This window comes from Microtus pennsylvanicus, chromosome 7 (genome assembly GCF_037038515.1).
Source record: "Microtus pennsylvanicus isolate mMicPen1 chromosome 7, mMicPen1.hap1, whole genome shotgun sequence".
NCBI classification, from domain to species: Eukaryota; Metazoa; Chordata; class Mammalia; order Rodentia; family Cricetidae; genus Microtus; species Microtus pennsylvanicus.
Window position 1 is genome coordinate 509,736 of NC_134585.1, and position 17,405 is coordinate 527,140.

Below are 17,405 nucleotides of genomic sequence, written 5' to 3' on the forward strand. Positions count from 1 at the left end.
GTGTGTGTGTGTGTGTATAGTCTCCACCCTTGGTCGGATATGGAAATTAGATTCCATTCTTTGGACCAAATAGAAGTTAACCCAAAGCCCTGATACCTTCATCTCTTCATATGGAAAATGGGGATGTGGGAGTTGGGGTAGGAGGCAGAGGTGGAGGCAGAGGATGTCCACAAGTTCAAGGGCAGCCTGGTCTATATAATGAGTTCTAGGACAGCTAGAGCTACACACTGAGACTCTGCTGTTTACTGTGGGCCTGGGAATTGGTGATGTGCTTATCGTGCAAGCATGAGATCCTGAGATCAACCCCAGAGCCCGTGTGGTATGGCTTGTAGTCCAGCACTGTGGAGATAGTGACAGGAGGGTCCTCAGACTCACTGCCAGCCAACCTAGTCCTGTGGATGCACTTCTGGCTATTTAGTACCTATCTCAAAAAGAAGGGCATTCTTTAAGAACAACAACAAAAAATTCTAATTTTATGTGGATTCAGAAAAAACTGCTAATAGCCAAAGTTGTACTTAGCTGGAAGAGAAATACTAGAACATTTAAAATATTATCTCAAATTCTGTTACAGAGACATGGTTTTACAGAAGAACAAGCAAAAAAGTGTGGTACAGGCACAGAGATAGACACAGACTAATGGAACAGAATAGAGGACTCAGATATAATCTATAGTTACAGTGTTAGAACAACTCACATTTGGGCTGGAGAGATGGTTCAGAGGTTAGGAGCATTGCCTGCTCTTCCAAGGTCCTGAGTTCTATTCCCAGCAACCACATGGTGGCTCACATCTGTAATGTGGTCTGGTGCCCTCTTCTGGCCTGCAGGCATACACACAGACAGAATATTGTATACATAATAGATAGATAGAAAGATAGATAAATAGGTAGATAGATACATGGATAGATAGATAGATGATACATAGATACATAGATAGATAGATAGATAGATAGATAGATAGATAGATAGATAGATAGATAGATAGATACAACCCACATTCCAGAAGCAGGTGCTTCCCCATCCCCCACCCATCCTTCAAGGACTAAGGGCCAGCATCCCTGTCATCACAATGTGACACATTTCCACTGCTTAAAGATCCCTTATGCTCATGTTCCATATGCCTTTCCATTATCTCTCCCTTCTCCCTCCCTAGCTCCATCCTCCACTCCCTCTCTCTCCTCCCTGCCTATGTCTCACATCCCCACTCAGAGGCAGCCGCCCCACTCACAATAAACCCCTTGTGAGAATTCTGTGTGATTTTTGTGACATTCCTTGGCCCTCTGATACCACAAAAACCCTTATACACCGTTATTTTATTTTCAACCACAATGCCTAAAACAGTCATTGAGGAAAACACACAAATCCATTCAGCATATGGTGTTGGGAAAATTTTATACCCCATGTAGAAGAACAAAATTACATCTCTATCTCTCATCCTGTAGAAAATTAATCTCAAAGACCTTAAATGTAACACAAAACTCTGAAATCTGCTAGAGGAAAACCTTTTGATAGATGCACAGACTGTCTGTGAGGGTGGTCTGAAATGATTTACAGCTCAAGAAACAATAACAAGAGTTGACAAGTGGGATTGCGTGAAATGAAAAGCTTCTGTCCAGCAAAGGAAACAATTAGAGGGTATAAAGACAGTCTAAGGAAAGGGAGAAAATATAAACCAACTAAATCTGAAACAGGATTAATGTTTATAATACACAAATTATTCAAAACAGCAAAACCAAGAGCCAGGTGTTGTGGTGTGTACCTGGAATCCCACGAACTGGGAAGCAGACTCATGAGACTACAAGTCCAGCTTCAGGGACTGTGTTGCAAAAACAAACAAACAAAAATCATTCTGGTTGAGAACTGAATGAATTACGTTAGATGTAAGCAAGACAACAGAGGAAGGAATTGGAAATTCATTCAATAGTTTAGGGAAGGGACAGAGGTTGCTTTTCCTTAAGGTATGAGAAGAGAAAACAGCATAAAGAAATTGGGCAGAGATCAGGGCCTCTTTTCCTAGGACCTCTCTGAGTTCAAGGCCAGCCTAGTCTAGCAAGTTCCAGGCCAGTCAAGGCCACATACTGAGACTGTTTCAACAAGCAAAAAAATCAAAACAAAACTCACAAACAAAGTCTGGTGGAGAGCCAAAAATCTCTGTATTTATAACAAAGTGGGTGCAGAGGCAGCTGTTATTCTGATCATGGAGCTACAAGGATGTAGACAGGAGCTCCCAGGCTGTGTATCAGCCACACTTAAGGCAGATTACATAAAATTTCTTGTTGCCAGGTGTGGTGGCTCATATATGTAATTCTAACTCAGCAAGAAAGGGAAAGAGGGTTGGGTTTTTTTTTTCAAAACCCTTACAGATTTTTATTAATCACTTTTTTCATTGTGTGACAAAATACTCAGCAAAAGCTACTTAAACGATGAAAAGTTTATTCTGGTTCATGATTTAAGAGGGCACAGTCACTCTCAGCATGAGGCATGATCAGTACATGGTAGCAGGAGCATGGGGCTTGGATTTCACAAACTTCAGTAGATCAGGAAGAAGAGTTTAGAGATCCTCTCATTTGACTTTCTTCTGTTCTTCCTCTTATCCTTGGTCCCCAGGTTGAATCTTCCATCCTCAATCTCTGGAAACACCCTTACAGATGTCACCAGAATTGGCTCTCCTAGGAGACTCTAAATCCAGCCAAGCTGACACTGAAGATTGGCCATCACAGCTACTTAGTGAGTTCTAGGCCAGCATGGGACACAGTGTGAGATGCTGGTAACAGAGAAACAGAAAAGGGAAGAATGAGTCCTGGGCTACATACTGAGCAATGTAAATGAGGGATCTGGAAACAGTCTGAGTATTTTAGCACTAGATTTATGGCCACTGATGGTAGTACTGAGAACGGCATCCATGATGGAAAAGGGTTTATGTGGGCATTCCATTGGGGGAGGGATTGAGAGAGACAAGGGAGAATACACATGATCATTCCTGAGTTGTCATGTTGACAGATACATACTTTTTTCTCTCCCATGGGGTGCAGCCTCAGAGAGGAAATACAGGAAGCAATTATATAGAGACTCTGACTAGCTACTATCTGAAAATTCCCTAGACTGATTTCTTACTTTTAGATATAAATAATAGAAACCAAATTCTTATGCTTTAAAAACAAGGGAATTTAATGTGATATTGGAAGGTTGGTGATAATTTTATTTTTGAAAAAGCCAATGAACCAAGGCTTCACAGCTGGGAACAGAACTGGCAAGTCCATCAACATCAGGTCCCACAGGATCCTCTGAGCACAGGAATCACTGATGCCCTGGAGCTGGTCTCTGTGGGGCAGCTTTCCTGCTACTTTGGGAACTGGATGTGCCAGTTTTACCCCAGCACAGTTCATTCCTGCGGTTCCAGCTTTTCCTTCTCACCATGTGCTCATTCAGCTGGGGAGCTGAGGACTCCTGTGGTGCCCAGCTGCAGGGATGTAGGGAAAGGGAGAGTGGCTGAGGGACTTGCTCTCTTTCCTTTCTGTACACTTACCAGGTGTTCCCTTGATGAGCAGAGAGAGCTCAGAGCTGGGAGAAGATGGTAGAAGGTGGAAATACAATGATGACAGTAGATTCCTGGAAATGTTATCTGAATGACTACATCAGGGAAATAAATGACTGATAGATCCAGGATAATGATGTTCTAGTGTCCTCTAGCCCTGGACTTTAAAAAGTGTTAGCACAACCGGGCATGGTGGCACACAACATTAATCCTAACACTTGGGAGGCAGAGGCAGGAGGATCTCTGAGTTTGAGGCCAGCCTGGTCTACATGGTAAGTTCCAGGACAGCCAGGGCAATGTAAAGATACCTTGTCTTCAAAAACAAACAAACAAAAGAACAAAATCTGCCAGTAGACCCAGTCCTGGGTTAGGTAAGTAGTCACACATGGGTGTGTCTCATGGAAACAAAGCAAGAGGTGAGCACATTTCCATCCATGGCTTTATCTCCACAGAAAACCCTCAGAAACCACTTCCTCCCCTACCTGCACTTTTCTTCCTCAGCATCACAATGGCAGCCACAGCTCCAGTGACCACAACTCCAAGGAGAATCACACCAACTATCACTCCAGTTGGGGACCAAAGAGATGGCTCTGGGAAGAGAGTAGAGTTAAGGACCAGTTCCTACCCCCAGCTCAGCACTGGATCTACTTAGGGTCTCCAGAAGGTCACCTGCTTTCCTTGACATCAGGTTCTGTGCTCACACCCTTCCTTACCCCATCTCAGGATCAGAGGCTCAGGCAGCCCCTCATGTTGCACATGGCATGTGTATCTCTGCTCCTCCCCAGAAGGCACCACCACAGCTGCCCACTTCTGGAAGGTTCCATCTCCTGCAGGCCTGGTGTCCACCAGCTCCATGTCCTGGGTCTGGTCTTCCCCATCCCTCTGCCAGGTCAGGGTTATTTCAGCTGGGTAGAATCCAAGAGCCCAGCACCTCAAAGTGACATCACCTTCAGGTCTCAGGTGATGGGTTATATGTGCCTTTGGGGGGTCTGAGGAAAAGAGTTCGAAATTTCAAGCATTCTATAGCATTTTCCAAGGACTTAAGTGGTATTCATCTGCCTATTCTAATAAAGCACAGGAGAATCAAGATGTTTGGGGAGGAGGGTGATGCAAACCCCACACAAGTGGTCTACACTCAGGCACTAGTATAATCTATTCCTTGAAAAAACAAGATTCCCAAGTTTCCTACAATTAAAAGAGGATTTCTGGTTTTGACTTGGATGGAGGGGTGAGAGGCTATTGTTCACAAGGGCTGCAGACTGAACTGGGCTCCTGTTGTTTATTTCAGGGATCTTCTTTCCTATAATCTCAAGGGAACCTAAACTGTCCTGATAGAAAGTGAGTCCTGGGAGAGTCATTTTCCACTGTTGGGCCAGGAAAACCAGAGCATGACTTCCCCTTCATATACAAGAGAGAGCTACAGTATTTCAACTAGTCCCATTTTTTTTTTTCCAACCTTGGAGACCTGAGCCCTACTCTGCGTGCAGATGGAGGAGTTGCTTCTCAGCCCTTCTTACCTGAGCGCTCTAGAATTGCCTTCCCTATCTCCAGGTGCCTGAGCAGCCAAGCAACACACAAGCCCTCCAAGAGGATCCTCCAGTGCTCTGCTAAATTTTTTGCCTCCCACCGACGCTGTGTAATCTGAGCCGTTGTGTCTGCCACAGTCCAAGTTCTCATGTCCTCGTTCAGGCTGATGTAATCTCGGCCATTAAAGGAGTGTCTATAGTGCCCACGGAGGAGGTGTCCGTTTGGACCCACGTCGCAACCAATGAAACACTGGAAGGTATGAGAACCTGCAGCCACCCCCAAAGTCAGCTCTGTCCACAGGGCCCTGCCCACCCACATAATTTCCACCTAAGCTGAACCGGAAACCGAGTCTCAGTCCGATGCTCTCCCGGGTCCAGGAATTTTGCAGCTTCGGATGAAGTCTAGGTCCTGGGACCAGGGGAAACTGGGGCCAGTCCGTGGGGACATGTAGGGGTCACTCACCATCATTACTCTGGTTATAGATCCGGATTGCAAATCTCAGGTTCTCTCGGGCAGTGTGTGAATATCTCTCCAGGCCATTTCTCTCCCACTGCCAATAATTGGGCCCCATCTGCTTTGCCCATGGCACACGTGGCTCCATCTTAGTAACCACGTCACTGTGGAAGCGCAGGATTTGCGTGTCGTCCACATAGGCAACAATGAAGACTTGGAGATCTCAGAGACCCGATCGAGACGCTGTCGTGGTTACTAAATACCTCCAGGAGTGTGAGCCTGTGGGCGGTGGGCAGTGAGACCCTAACCCTTCTCCAGGGACCACAGACACATGCATGGGCCAGGAGGCGATTAGGGCGCAGGTATCAGAACGCGGGTAGAGTAGGGGCTGGAGGATCTGGGTAGGTGATGAAAAATGGCTTTTGGGATGCTGCCCTATCCTGGCTCCTCCTGGAAGAGGCCCTTTCCTTCCTGACCCACACTCACCAGCGCCACTCAGGGTCTTGGGCTGGGTCAGAGCCAGGAGTACTGAGAGCAGCAGGAGGGTGGGATGCAGCTCCATAGCACCCATCCTTGGTGTCTGGAAAACCTAGAAGGATTGAGACTTTGTTCCTCTCTGTGGAGTTTATAGCATCATGGTTTGTGGGGAGATTCCGCAGTGACTATGAGGCTTTCTCCAGAATTCTGACCTGCAGTGGGAGTTAGAACACGTGTCCAGATGGAAGGAGAGGACAACTGACAAGGGTTGAAGGCTACAGAAAGGAATTCAGAGGCAATGAGGGAATTCCCAACCTATGGCTTCCCCACCTCAAACACCTTGAAGGCAAAACCTCAGACCAGGGACTTATGGAGAGCTCTTCCTACTGTAATTGGTGCTCTTTGTCACATCTGCTCTCTCTGAGTCTTGATCAGGAGGTATGCTGAGATTCTGGATGTTTTGACTTCAGGATCTTGTGGCATAATGTCCTACTGGCCTGGTGCCAGAGAGATAGCAATCAGCCTCCACTAGGCATGAAACTCTACTGGGTCATACCTGGCCTATTTCTGGCATTAACACCCAGCCTTCACCCATCCTTTGTGTTACCTTTTGTTGCCTCTCTCATCTGAGAGTTTCCCATTGAAACAAAGTCAATGTAAACTTTGGTTAAGTTTTACATTGGTTAAGGGGAACCAGGAAAACTAATGAATCAGATATTTGCACTTGGCATTGTATTTTTGGAAGCTTTTGTTCAGTTTGTTTTGAGATATGTAGGCAGAGGCTGCTTGTTGGTTCCTGGCTGCATAGATCTGTAGTAATCACACAGAAACTATAATAATAGTTTATATAAATAATAATATTATAATATATATTTTTTAGATTTATTTATTATGTATTAAACATTTCTTCCTTGTATGCTTGCATGCCAGAAGAGGGCACCAGATCTCACTACAGATGGCTGTGAGCCACCATGTGGTTGCTGGGAATTGAACTCAGGACCTCTGGAAGAGCAGTCAGTGCTCTTAACCACTGAGCCATCTCTCCAGCCTCTTTTATAATATATAATATAACTATATATAAATTATAATATTATATAATATAATCATAATATTTATATATTATATAATATAATAATATAATATAAACAATAATAATAATAACACTGGTTGGCCAATCGCTTAAGCATATTGCTAGCTAGCTCTTATATCTTAAATTAGCCTATTTCCATTATCTTATATTTTACCATGAGACTCATGGTTTGCTGGTACAGGGCACAGGCATCTTTCTCCTTGCGGGCTACATGGCATCTCTCTGACTCCACCTACTTTCTTCCACCATTCAGCTTAGTTTTCCCATGTGGTTCTATTCTGCCCTGTCATAAGTTAAAACAGCTTTATTCATTAACCAATAAAAGCATATATACAGAAGGACTTCCCACATCATTCCTGTTTTCTGTCCAAATAAAAATAAAGGTTTTAATTTTAACAGTAAAATTACATATCCAATTATCAAACAAGAATTATAGTTACAATATTTAGTCTGTTTACATTTGACAAATTAAGGAAAATACTCTATATCTACCCTACCTTCATGAGTCTAAAGTTTTATTTCTACTTTATCTTTTATTATAACTAAGGAAAGTTATAACTATTCTTCAACTCCATCAAAGACTCAAGAAGGATATATTATTTCTATGTTAACAGGAAGTTCATTGTAAGCAACTTCCAAAACTCTAGAATTGACAGAGACATCTTGCTGCCTGGACAGTCACCCAAAGTTCTTCTGTAATGTTTTAGAATCCCTCTTCAACCCACAGGCCTATAATATCTGGCAGACTTTTCCGTGAAGCAAGAACCCTGAATGAATGTCTCACCTTCTTTAGGCAAGTTCAGCAGTCATTTTTCTGTGGGTCCTGCATGTCCAGTTTATACAGCATAACATCAAGCAGTCGAGGCAAGAACATTTTCTTACCCAAATGGCTAGCGAACTCTATAAGGAGCCTCTTTGATGCCCATCTTCCTCTTGAAGTAGATTGGTGCTGCCAGGATCAGATGTGTCTCATTGCCATGAAAAGTCCCAAGTTCTTAAAACATTTTAAATGCCATGATGGGGGAGTGTCATATATCAATCTGTTGATTTCCTTGGTTAAGCAATAAAGAAACTGCTAGGCCCATTGGATAGGCCCACCCTTAGGTGGGTGGAGTAAACAGAACAGAATGCCGGGAGGAAGAGGAAGTGAGGTCAGACTCCGCAGCTCTCCTCTCCGGAGCAGACACTTCAGAGAGACGCCATGCTACCTGCTCCAGGGAAGACGCACGCTATGAAGCTCCAACCCAGGATGGACTTAGGCTAGAATCTTCCCGGTAAGCGCACCTAGGGGCGCTACACAGATGATTAGAAATGGGCCAGAGCAGTGTTTAAAAGAATACAGTATCTGTGTAATTATTTCGGGGCATAAGCTAGCCGAGCCGGAGCCGGGCGGCTGGGGTATTGGGGACGCAGCCCAGCCGCCGCTCCATATTACTACAAATGACGCCCAGACGTGTGGCTTACTGAGTCCACAGAAAGCCTGAGAAAGCTTGGAAAAGAATAGAGTAAAGCGTGTTTCTTATGGCAATTTCTTGGGTCTGCTCTGCTTGCTAGAGGCAAGCAAGCGCTCTCATCTAAGAGAGGCTTACTGACTCAGCTTCAGCTGCAAAACCCTGCAGCTCATTAAGAGGTCCTGCCACGAAACACTTAAACGGTGTTGACGAAAAGCTGAACACATGCTTTTCAGTTTTCAGCCGTAGCAGGAAAAAAGCTGCGCTGTTTAAAAATGCCGGCTTTCTGGGCTGTCCTGCCAGGGCAAACTCTGACTGTTTGAGGCAGGAGGGCCGGCTACCGAGAGAGGACTTGAGTGTCTGTTGTAGCTTGCTGGCTGGCAGGGACCTTGAAATGCTATAATCATGGCTGCAGCCTGTATATCCGCCATGAGGCTGGAAAGCTAAGGAATGGACTGGATCTAGCTGGCAAAGCCACGGCTTTAGTCCTACTGAGATTGCTTGGCAAATTAAAGACTCACGTGGTCAGAAAAAGAGAGATATACAGTAAAGAGAGATTCAAAGACAGAGAAAATTTCTGAATGGTTTACTGTGTGTTAAAAATATATGCAGACTAAAAGTTAAAATTCTTAAAGTAAACCTCAAGTAAACTTCAAGGTGTGGTAGCACACGCCTTTAATCCCAGTGCCTAGAAGGCAGAGATGGGCGGATCTCTGTGAGTTCAAGGTGTAGTAGCAAACACCTTTAATCCCAATGCCTGGGAGGCAGAGACAGGCGGATCTCTGAGAGTTCAAAGACAGCCTGGTCTACAGATATATGCTCAAAAAGCAAAAAGTTAACGTAGGAATGTCACAGCTTAGATTCTTAAGTGCCTAGTGATTTAAAGGCGCAAATCAAAAGTGCTCCTGGATAGTAAAAAATTGCAGATTCACAATAGGACAGATTCAGACCACTAAATGAGTCACACTGTTGGATGAATGTACGTAGGCTTGGGACAGAGAAGAAAAAGAATATAGAGAATAAAGTTAATGGTTTAAAAAAAAAAGGTAAAGTCTTTAAAGAGACAGAATAAAGTAAAGTGATAGAGTAAAAATAAGCCGCGTAAAGATGAAAAATTCACAGAGAGTCTGGATTCTTTGTATTATTGTGTTTTCTTTAAAATTTTTGACTGTGAAGGAGCTAAGTACAGAGAGACATTTCATTACATGGGCTGTCAAGCTAAACCAGAATGGATATAAGGGTATTACGATTTCAGAATTTGGGTCTAAGGATATGATGCTTTGGAGAGAGTCTCCTTTTGTTTTCACAGAGGATGAGACTCTATGGATTTCTTCTATTCCGATTTGGTATGATGGACCACGTCCTCCTGAAGGGTTGCTGTGAACATCTTCAGAAAATTGCTTTGCTCAACTGCCAACTGAGATGAAACTAGCACACAGGTTATACCAAGAAAGACCTAATTAACGACGCCCCCATTCAGCAGGAAGCAGTTTGGAGAGAAAAACTGCGCCCATGTTCCCAAATATGGTTTATAAACGTTCTTTTACATTTAAAGGGGGATATGATATAGATATGAATAATTTGCATTAGTATAGATTTTGCTTTATTTATAGAGATTTAAGGTCAATTTTGTTATATGTATAAATGTTTCTGATGTAACTTTTACTTGATAACTGTTTTGTTATATGTAATTTTACTATGTTAAAGTTAAAGCCTTTCTTTTTTGTTTAAACAGAAAAAGGGGAAGTGATGGGGGAGTGTCATATATCAATCTGTTGATTTCCTTGGTTAAGCAATAAAGAAACTGCTAGGCCCATTGGATAGGCCCACCCTTAGGTGGGTGGAGTAAACAGAACAGAATGCCGGGAGGAAGAGGAAGTGAGGTCAGACTCCGCAGCTCTCCTCTCCGGAGCAGACACTTCAGAGAGACGCCATGCTACCTGCTCCAGGGAAGACGCACGCTATGAAGCTCCAACCCAGGATGGACTTAGGCTAGAATCTTCCCGGTAAGCGCACCTAGGGGCGCTACACAGATGATTAGAAATGGGCCAGAGCAGTGTTTAAAAGAATACAGTATCTGTGTAATTATTTCGGGTAAAGCTAGCCGGGCAGGGCAGGTGGCTTGGGGTTTTGGGGACATAGCCCCGCCGCTCCCCTTATTACTACAATGCCATATTTTGTAGGTCTTTTAAAGTGTTGAAGATTATCTGTCTAACTGAAATATATCTTTGTATATTTATAAAACCTAACTAACATGACTACACGCTTGACTATTATAGATGACTATCTATTAACCTGTATTTCTTAATTATACACTACATTTTAAATGAGCTGCACAAACGCAATACCTTAATCAAGATCAGAAATATACATATAACAAAACTGACCTTAAATTTGTAACAATAAACCAAGATCCATAGCAATGCAAAGTGTATCTCTATATCATATTCCCCTTTAAATGTAAACAAGTATGTATAAACAATCATTTAGGGAATATGGACCTAACTTCCTACATGTTGTACCCAACAGGCAGATTAATGGTGAGATGGGTGGAGACGGAGATGGTATGGATGATATGATGGAAAATATGAGAAGAATCAAGAGAAAACTTAGAGAGTTAGAGTCAGGAAACTATGTATTCTTCGGGAGAAGCTCTTTTCCTTCTTTCTTTCTTTCTTTCTTTCTTTCTTTCTTTCTTTCTTTTTTTTTTTTTTTGGATTTTTCAAGACAGGGTTTCTCCGTAGCTTTTGGTTCCTGTCCTGGAACTAGCTCTTGTAGACCAGGCTGGCCTTGAACTCACAGAGATCCACCTGCCTCTGCCTCCTGAGTGCTGGGATTAAAGGTGTGTGCCACCACCACCTGGCAGGGAGAAGCTCTTTAATCAACATGCTCATCATGATGAATATTGCCTTATGCCTTGACTTCTACAATTTTCCATGAGATTCATACAGTGATTCATACTCTATTCTTCTTCCTTTCATTTTACTGATATAACCTTTTCTGATCTGTTTATGGTGAGACCTGTGTTATTTCCATGTGCTGGCTGGGTTTTATGTTGCCAGCCTGTAATTGGAGATTACCTTCCCACTCAGTGTAACTTTCTGTGAAGAGTAGAGTTTTAATCATTTTCATGGAAAACTAATGTACAGTAATAAAACAATTGAAAAGCAAAACAAATAATCAGCAACAACAAAAACAGTATAAGCCAAACATGATGGTGCGTGCCTTGATCCTAGTACTCTGAAGGCAGAGACAGACAGATCACCATGAATACACAGTGAGCTCTAGGACAGCCAGGATTGCAGAGACAGACAGAGACCCTTTCTCAAAAAACGAGACAAACAAACAGACAAAAAATCAGCATGCCAGAGTTCCATATTTTGAGTGATAGTCCCTGGATTTGTCACTTTCTCTGTATGAAATGTCTCTAGAAGCTTCGCAAAGAAGTTAGTTAAGAAAAGATAAGACCAATAATCAAATGGCAATAAACCTTCAAACAGAGAAAAGAATATACTATAATAAGACTAAATAATCTGAAAAGAATAAATCTAAGCACATTTCATCAAAACCCATTAAACAAGTACTCTGAAAATAATTTAGTTACAAATGGTTTAGCCTCATTTGTCTGATGAATATATATCTTGAGTTTTAAGAAATGCAGACCAAAGCTCAGTAGGATATCATAGCACTTGAAAGGTGAGGTCAGCCTGACTGGTGTGTGTGTGTGTGTGTGTGTGTGTGTGTGTGTGTGTGTGTGTGTGTGTTGGATATTGCAAGGAGGGTGATCAATGAATGTCCCACAAAGAGAAAAACACAAAGAAAATGTTTTAGAGTTTTATCTTTCCAGGTGGCGGTGGGATATGCCATTAATCCCAGGACTCAGGAGGTAGAGGTAGCAGATCTCCAAGACTGAGGTTATTCTGGCTTGCAGAGTCAGATCCAGGACAGCCATGGCTACACAGAGAAAACCTGTCTTAAAAAACTAAATGATAACAACAACAACAATAATAATAGTAATAATAAAATACAATTTAAAAATTTTATCTTTAGGAGGATTTTACAAAGAACACTATGGGAAGGGAAGGAGATGGATCCTGATCCATGACCTTGGGAAATGGCTGTGTACTTCATGGTGCTGTCTGCCTCTGGGGCTTGAGAACTGGCCTGGCAATCTAAAGTCACTTAAAGGGTTGTTTCCCCCAATAGTCCCAATCTGATTTGCTTTGATTCACATGAATCCAGGAGGATATTTTTCTTTCGTTTTGATGTCAGTTGGGTGGTTCAATGGTACTATGTGAAGTTACTTCTGATATATAAACCTAGGACAAAATCATTTTTTTTAGTCATTTTACTATGGGGGAACACATATATCCTATTTTATAGAAGATATGCATAAGCCAAAATGTTAAAGGTCACAAGAAGGCGGTGTAGCCAGGATGCCTCATGATATTTGGACTCTTTTGCAGCCATTTATCCTTTTTAGACTGTGGGTGATTATTAGTATTGTACAGAGATAAATACAGGCTTATGAATTGGATACAAAAATAATGCAAAAATAATGAGGACATTTGAGGCTGTGTGTTTAACATCCTCAGGCCTCTACTTTGCTATGCAAGTAGTCTTGGTTTCTTTTTGCTTTTGTTGTTGTTTCAAGACAGGGTTTCTCTGTGTAGCCCTGGCTGTCCTGGAATTCCCTCTCTAGACCAGGCTGGCCTCGAACTCAGAGATCCTCTTGCCTCTGTCTCCCGACTGCCAGGATTAAAGGTGTGCGCCAGTACTGCCTGGCTGTTTTAGCTTCTTTGCTGTAGCAGTCTTAGTGGGAAGGTGAATAACCTGTGACAGAGCAATCATGATAACATCAGCTGGTACGTAGGGTACCAGCTGAAGATAAGGATATGTAGGTACCAGGTTGTGCCTACTTCTTGTCAAACTCCAGTTTTTAAAAATACTGTCTTTGTTTTCTTTTTCCCAAATAAAGCTCCAGAAAGAGCAATATTCTCAAAAGCATAAGCTGACTTCTTAGTAGGCTTAGTGTGCCCAGGGGAAACAAGAGGGACAGAGAAATAACTATGACTCACTCCTAGAGATTGGAGAAAATAAAAATATAAAAAGAAAAAAAATTGAAGATTGGAATCAATTGTTTTTATTTATTTGCAACCTCCTTCATCGTCCTCTCCTCTCTTGTCTTTATCATCACCTTCCTCTTCTTCACCTTCAATCTCATCCCCTTCTTCAATATCTTCCAGTCCGCCTCTTTCGGCCTCCTCCTTTTATTCCCATTCTCCTTCTTTCTCAGTACTCGGTTTTCTAAGTCACTGATTATGAGGGAAGACATCCTGCTACAGTCTAACCACCTGTCTAGCAGTCTGGCAGACAAGAAGAGAAATGGGGTCAATTGGAACAGTCATAACTTTTCTCAGAGCAGACACCACCACCTTTATAACTTCTAGTTCCTAATCTGCTTTAACTGTGAATAGTCTTGGGGGTGTAATTGAGATTCATATTTAACCCACACGGCCTATACTAATCTTTGTCATCTCATTTAAAGGTAACTCGTTTACCCTTCCACTGACCTCTTTTTTATGAATCTGTAAATGTTTAAAAGCAAACTGTGTGGCTCACACGATGACGGGAATTTGACTCTTCGTTAGAGTTTTGTTTGTGCCAGGCAGAGTGTCTCACACCTCTAATCTCAGTATTTAAACCTGAAGCAGGAAGACTATGGAGAGCTTCAGGTCAACTGTCCTACCCAGTAAGAAACTGGAGCAGGAGCTGTAACTCAGCAGGGTGAATGCCTGACGTGGAGGAACTGGGTGGGTTTGATCATCACCTCATAAAACTTGGTGTGGTGGTGCACACTCAGCAATCCGTACCTGGAAGCAGGGGCTGAATGAATCGGTAGTTAAGGGCACTTGAAGAGGACCCGAATTTAGTTCCCACACTCATATTGGGTGGCTCATAACCATCTCTAGGGGATCTGATGCTCCAAGAATTGGCCATCAGGGGCACTTTCAGAGATGTGTACATACCCACGCAGAGATACACACAGACACACAAATAAAAAGTAAATAAATCTTTTAGGTGTATGTTTACAAAATGGAAGCAGGAGAATCAGAAGTTCAAGGTCATCTTTGAATATACACTGAGTTCAAAGGAAGCCTGGCCACACTGGACCCTGGTATAAAGAACAATGGCAACAGCAACACAACTCAAGTCTTTGCATCTGTAAAGAGTCTGTGAGACAAGATTCAGGGAATTTGTCTTCCTTTTTGTTTCCTTGAGTATTTTTAAGACTTGTGCAGTTGCTTATAATTCTTAGATATGGTTTATCTCAGCCAATTATGCTGTTCTATGCTTATGTATTTAGTTAAGAGGCAATTCCTGACCAGAGCAGAAATGAGGTTTCTGTATTCTGTGCTTCAGGCTCTAACACACCAGGTCTCTGAAAAACTTGTATAAATTTTTTAACAAGAGACTTGGGTGTTCTTTCTTCTGGGTGCATAATTTCACCTTTTGCCTGTTACTGTCTTAGGAGAGAAAGCTTCAATTATTGTCTCCTACAGGTTTCAGAGTCAGTGTTTGGTTGAAGTACACTCTGGTGGATACAGGGCCAGGGAGATGCTGCAGCTAGCTCCTTCCTCTGAAGAGAGGATCCTCCTCAGGTCTTCTAACAACTTCTCTCCTTCCACATTGTTAAGGTGGGCCCTCCTTTGTTGTTTATACTGTTCTGTGTGCTCTAGGAAAGCCGATTTTTGAGCTGCCAGGAGAATCCTCTGTGTCTCAGCTCATCATGGGAATGCTGGGATTACAGATATAAGATAACACACCTGGATTGGGGCGGAGGGGGAGGGTGTTCATCAAGCTTTAATTCAGAACAAACACCCTTACCTCCTAAGAAATCTTACTGGGCACTTTTCAATATTGGTTGCTTCATAATGAGAAATAAATATAGGGCCTGGTCTGTGGCAGGAAATGCTCTACTCTGAGCCACATCCCCAACACGCTATTTTTTTGAGACCACCTCACTGATTTGCCTAATTGCCTCAAATTTATGATCTTCCTACTTCAATTAGGCAAATCAGTGACTCAGATATGAACTAACATCAGTCTATCAAATATCATCTCGTAAAAGTGACAGGGAAACAATACTACCTAAAGCATTTTTAAGACCATTATCCTGATATCAAAACTGGGTAAAGACACAAAACAGAAAAGTATAGGCTAATCTCTGTTGAACATGATATGAACATTTTCAATATAATACTTGCAAGAGTCCACAGCACATTAAATTGTCATATACCATGACAAAATTGATGTCATTCCAAGGATTTAAGAATGACTCAATTTGATCAATAACTGTGATATGGCATATAAGTAGATGCAAAGACAGAAATCACAGGGTCACCTCAACATATTCAGAAAGGGTCTTTGACAAAGTTCAACATCTTTTAGAATAAAGTTAAACCCTGAAGAAACTAGGGATAAAAGAAATGTATTTCAACATAATAAATGCCATATATAAGAAAGTTCTGCTCAGCATTATGCTAAATAAGGGAAGCAATATTTCTTCTAAAATTAAGATGAGACAAAGGTTGTCTATTTTCTCTACTCATGTTTAATATGGTTCTTGATGTCTTAAGAGCAGTAAAGCAAGAGAAAGTAAGGAAAGGGAAACCAGACTTAAAACAAGAAGCTAAATGATCCTTATTTGTGTTATGACCCTATGTTTGAAATGTAAAATCATTTCAGCAAGGTAGCAGGATACAAAGTCACATACAAAAGGCAGCAGCTTTTCAACATACAAAAACAAGCATGGTAAGAATTATCAGGAAAACACTCCCAGCCAAAATTGCTTCAGAAATAAAACAAAATAATTAGATATCTAAGAATATACATGTGGAGGATAGACATCTACAATAAAGCTTTAGAACACTACATAAGGCAGGGCACGATGGCTTATGTCTGTAATCCAATGCTCAACAGACAGAAGAAGGGGGATTGCTGCAACTTTGGGGCCAGCCTGGTTTACATAATAAGACCTTGTCTCAAAAAACAAAACTAACCAAGCATCAACAAAGAAAGGAAGGAAGGAAGGGAGGGAGGGAAGAAGAGGAAGGAAGGAAGGAAGGAAGGAAGGAAGGAAGGAAGGAAGGAAGGAAGGAAGGAAGGAAGGGAAAGAAAGGACTAAGATACTAGAAGACATAGAAAGGCCTACTATGCTCATGAATAGGCAAAATTAATACTGTGAATATGGCTATAGTCCTAGAAATTCAATGCAATACCCAATAACATTATTAAAGAACTAAAAAAATATTATAAGTTTATACAGATGTAGAAAAAATTCTTAATAGTCAAAGCAGTTCTAAACTTGAAGAGCAATACTAGATGTGTTAAAATTCTGTTACAGAGACATGGTTTTAAAAAAGAAGAAAGAAAAAGGTATGGTACTAGCACAAAAATAGACACAGACCAATGGAATAATAGAATAGAGGACTCAGATACAATCTATAGCTGCGATGTTAGAACGACCCACATTTCAGAACCACCCCCATCCTCAGCTCCCACCAAGCCTCAAGGACTCAGAGTCAGTGTCCCTGTCGTCACAATGTGACACGTTTCCACTGTGCCAAGGTCCCTTATGCTCATGCTCCATACCCCCCCCCTGTAAAGTCTGAGCCATCACCCCTCCCTCACTCCCTCCCCTCTCTCCTTTCCTTCTCCCTATCTTCTTCCTTCCTACCTCTCTCCCACTCTCTGATACTTTCCCTAGCCCACTCTCTCTTTCACATCCCCACTCAGAGGCAGCCTTTTTGCCACCCCCCATTAATCACTTGTGTGAAGTCCGTTACATGGTGCGATTTCTATGTCATTCCTT

At 42.1% G+C, this 17,405-nt stretch overlaps 1 pseudogene; it reads right to left on the reverse strand.

The window, feature by feature from the left end:
* Window positions 1-3,991: 3,991 nt before the first annotated feature.
* LOC142853561 (class I histocompatibility antigen, Gogo-B*0102 alpha chain-like) lies at window positions 3,992-6,117 on the reverse strand (annotated as a pseudogene).
* Window positions 6,118-17,405: the final 11,288 nt, after the last annotated feature.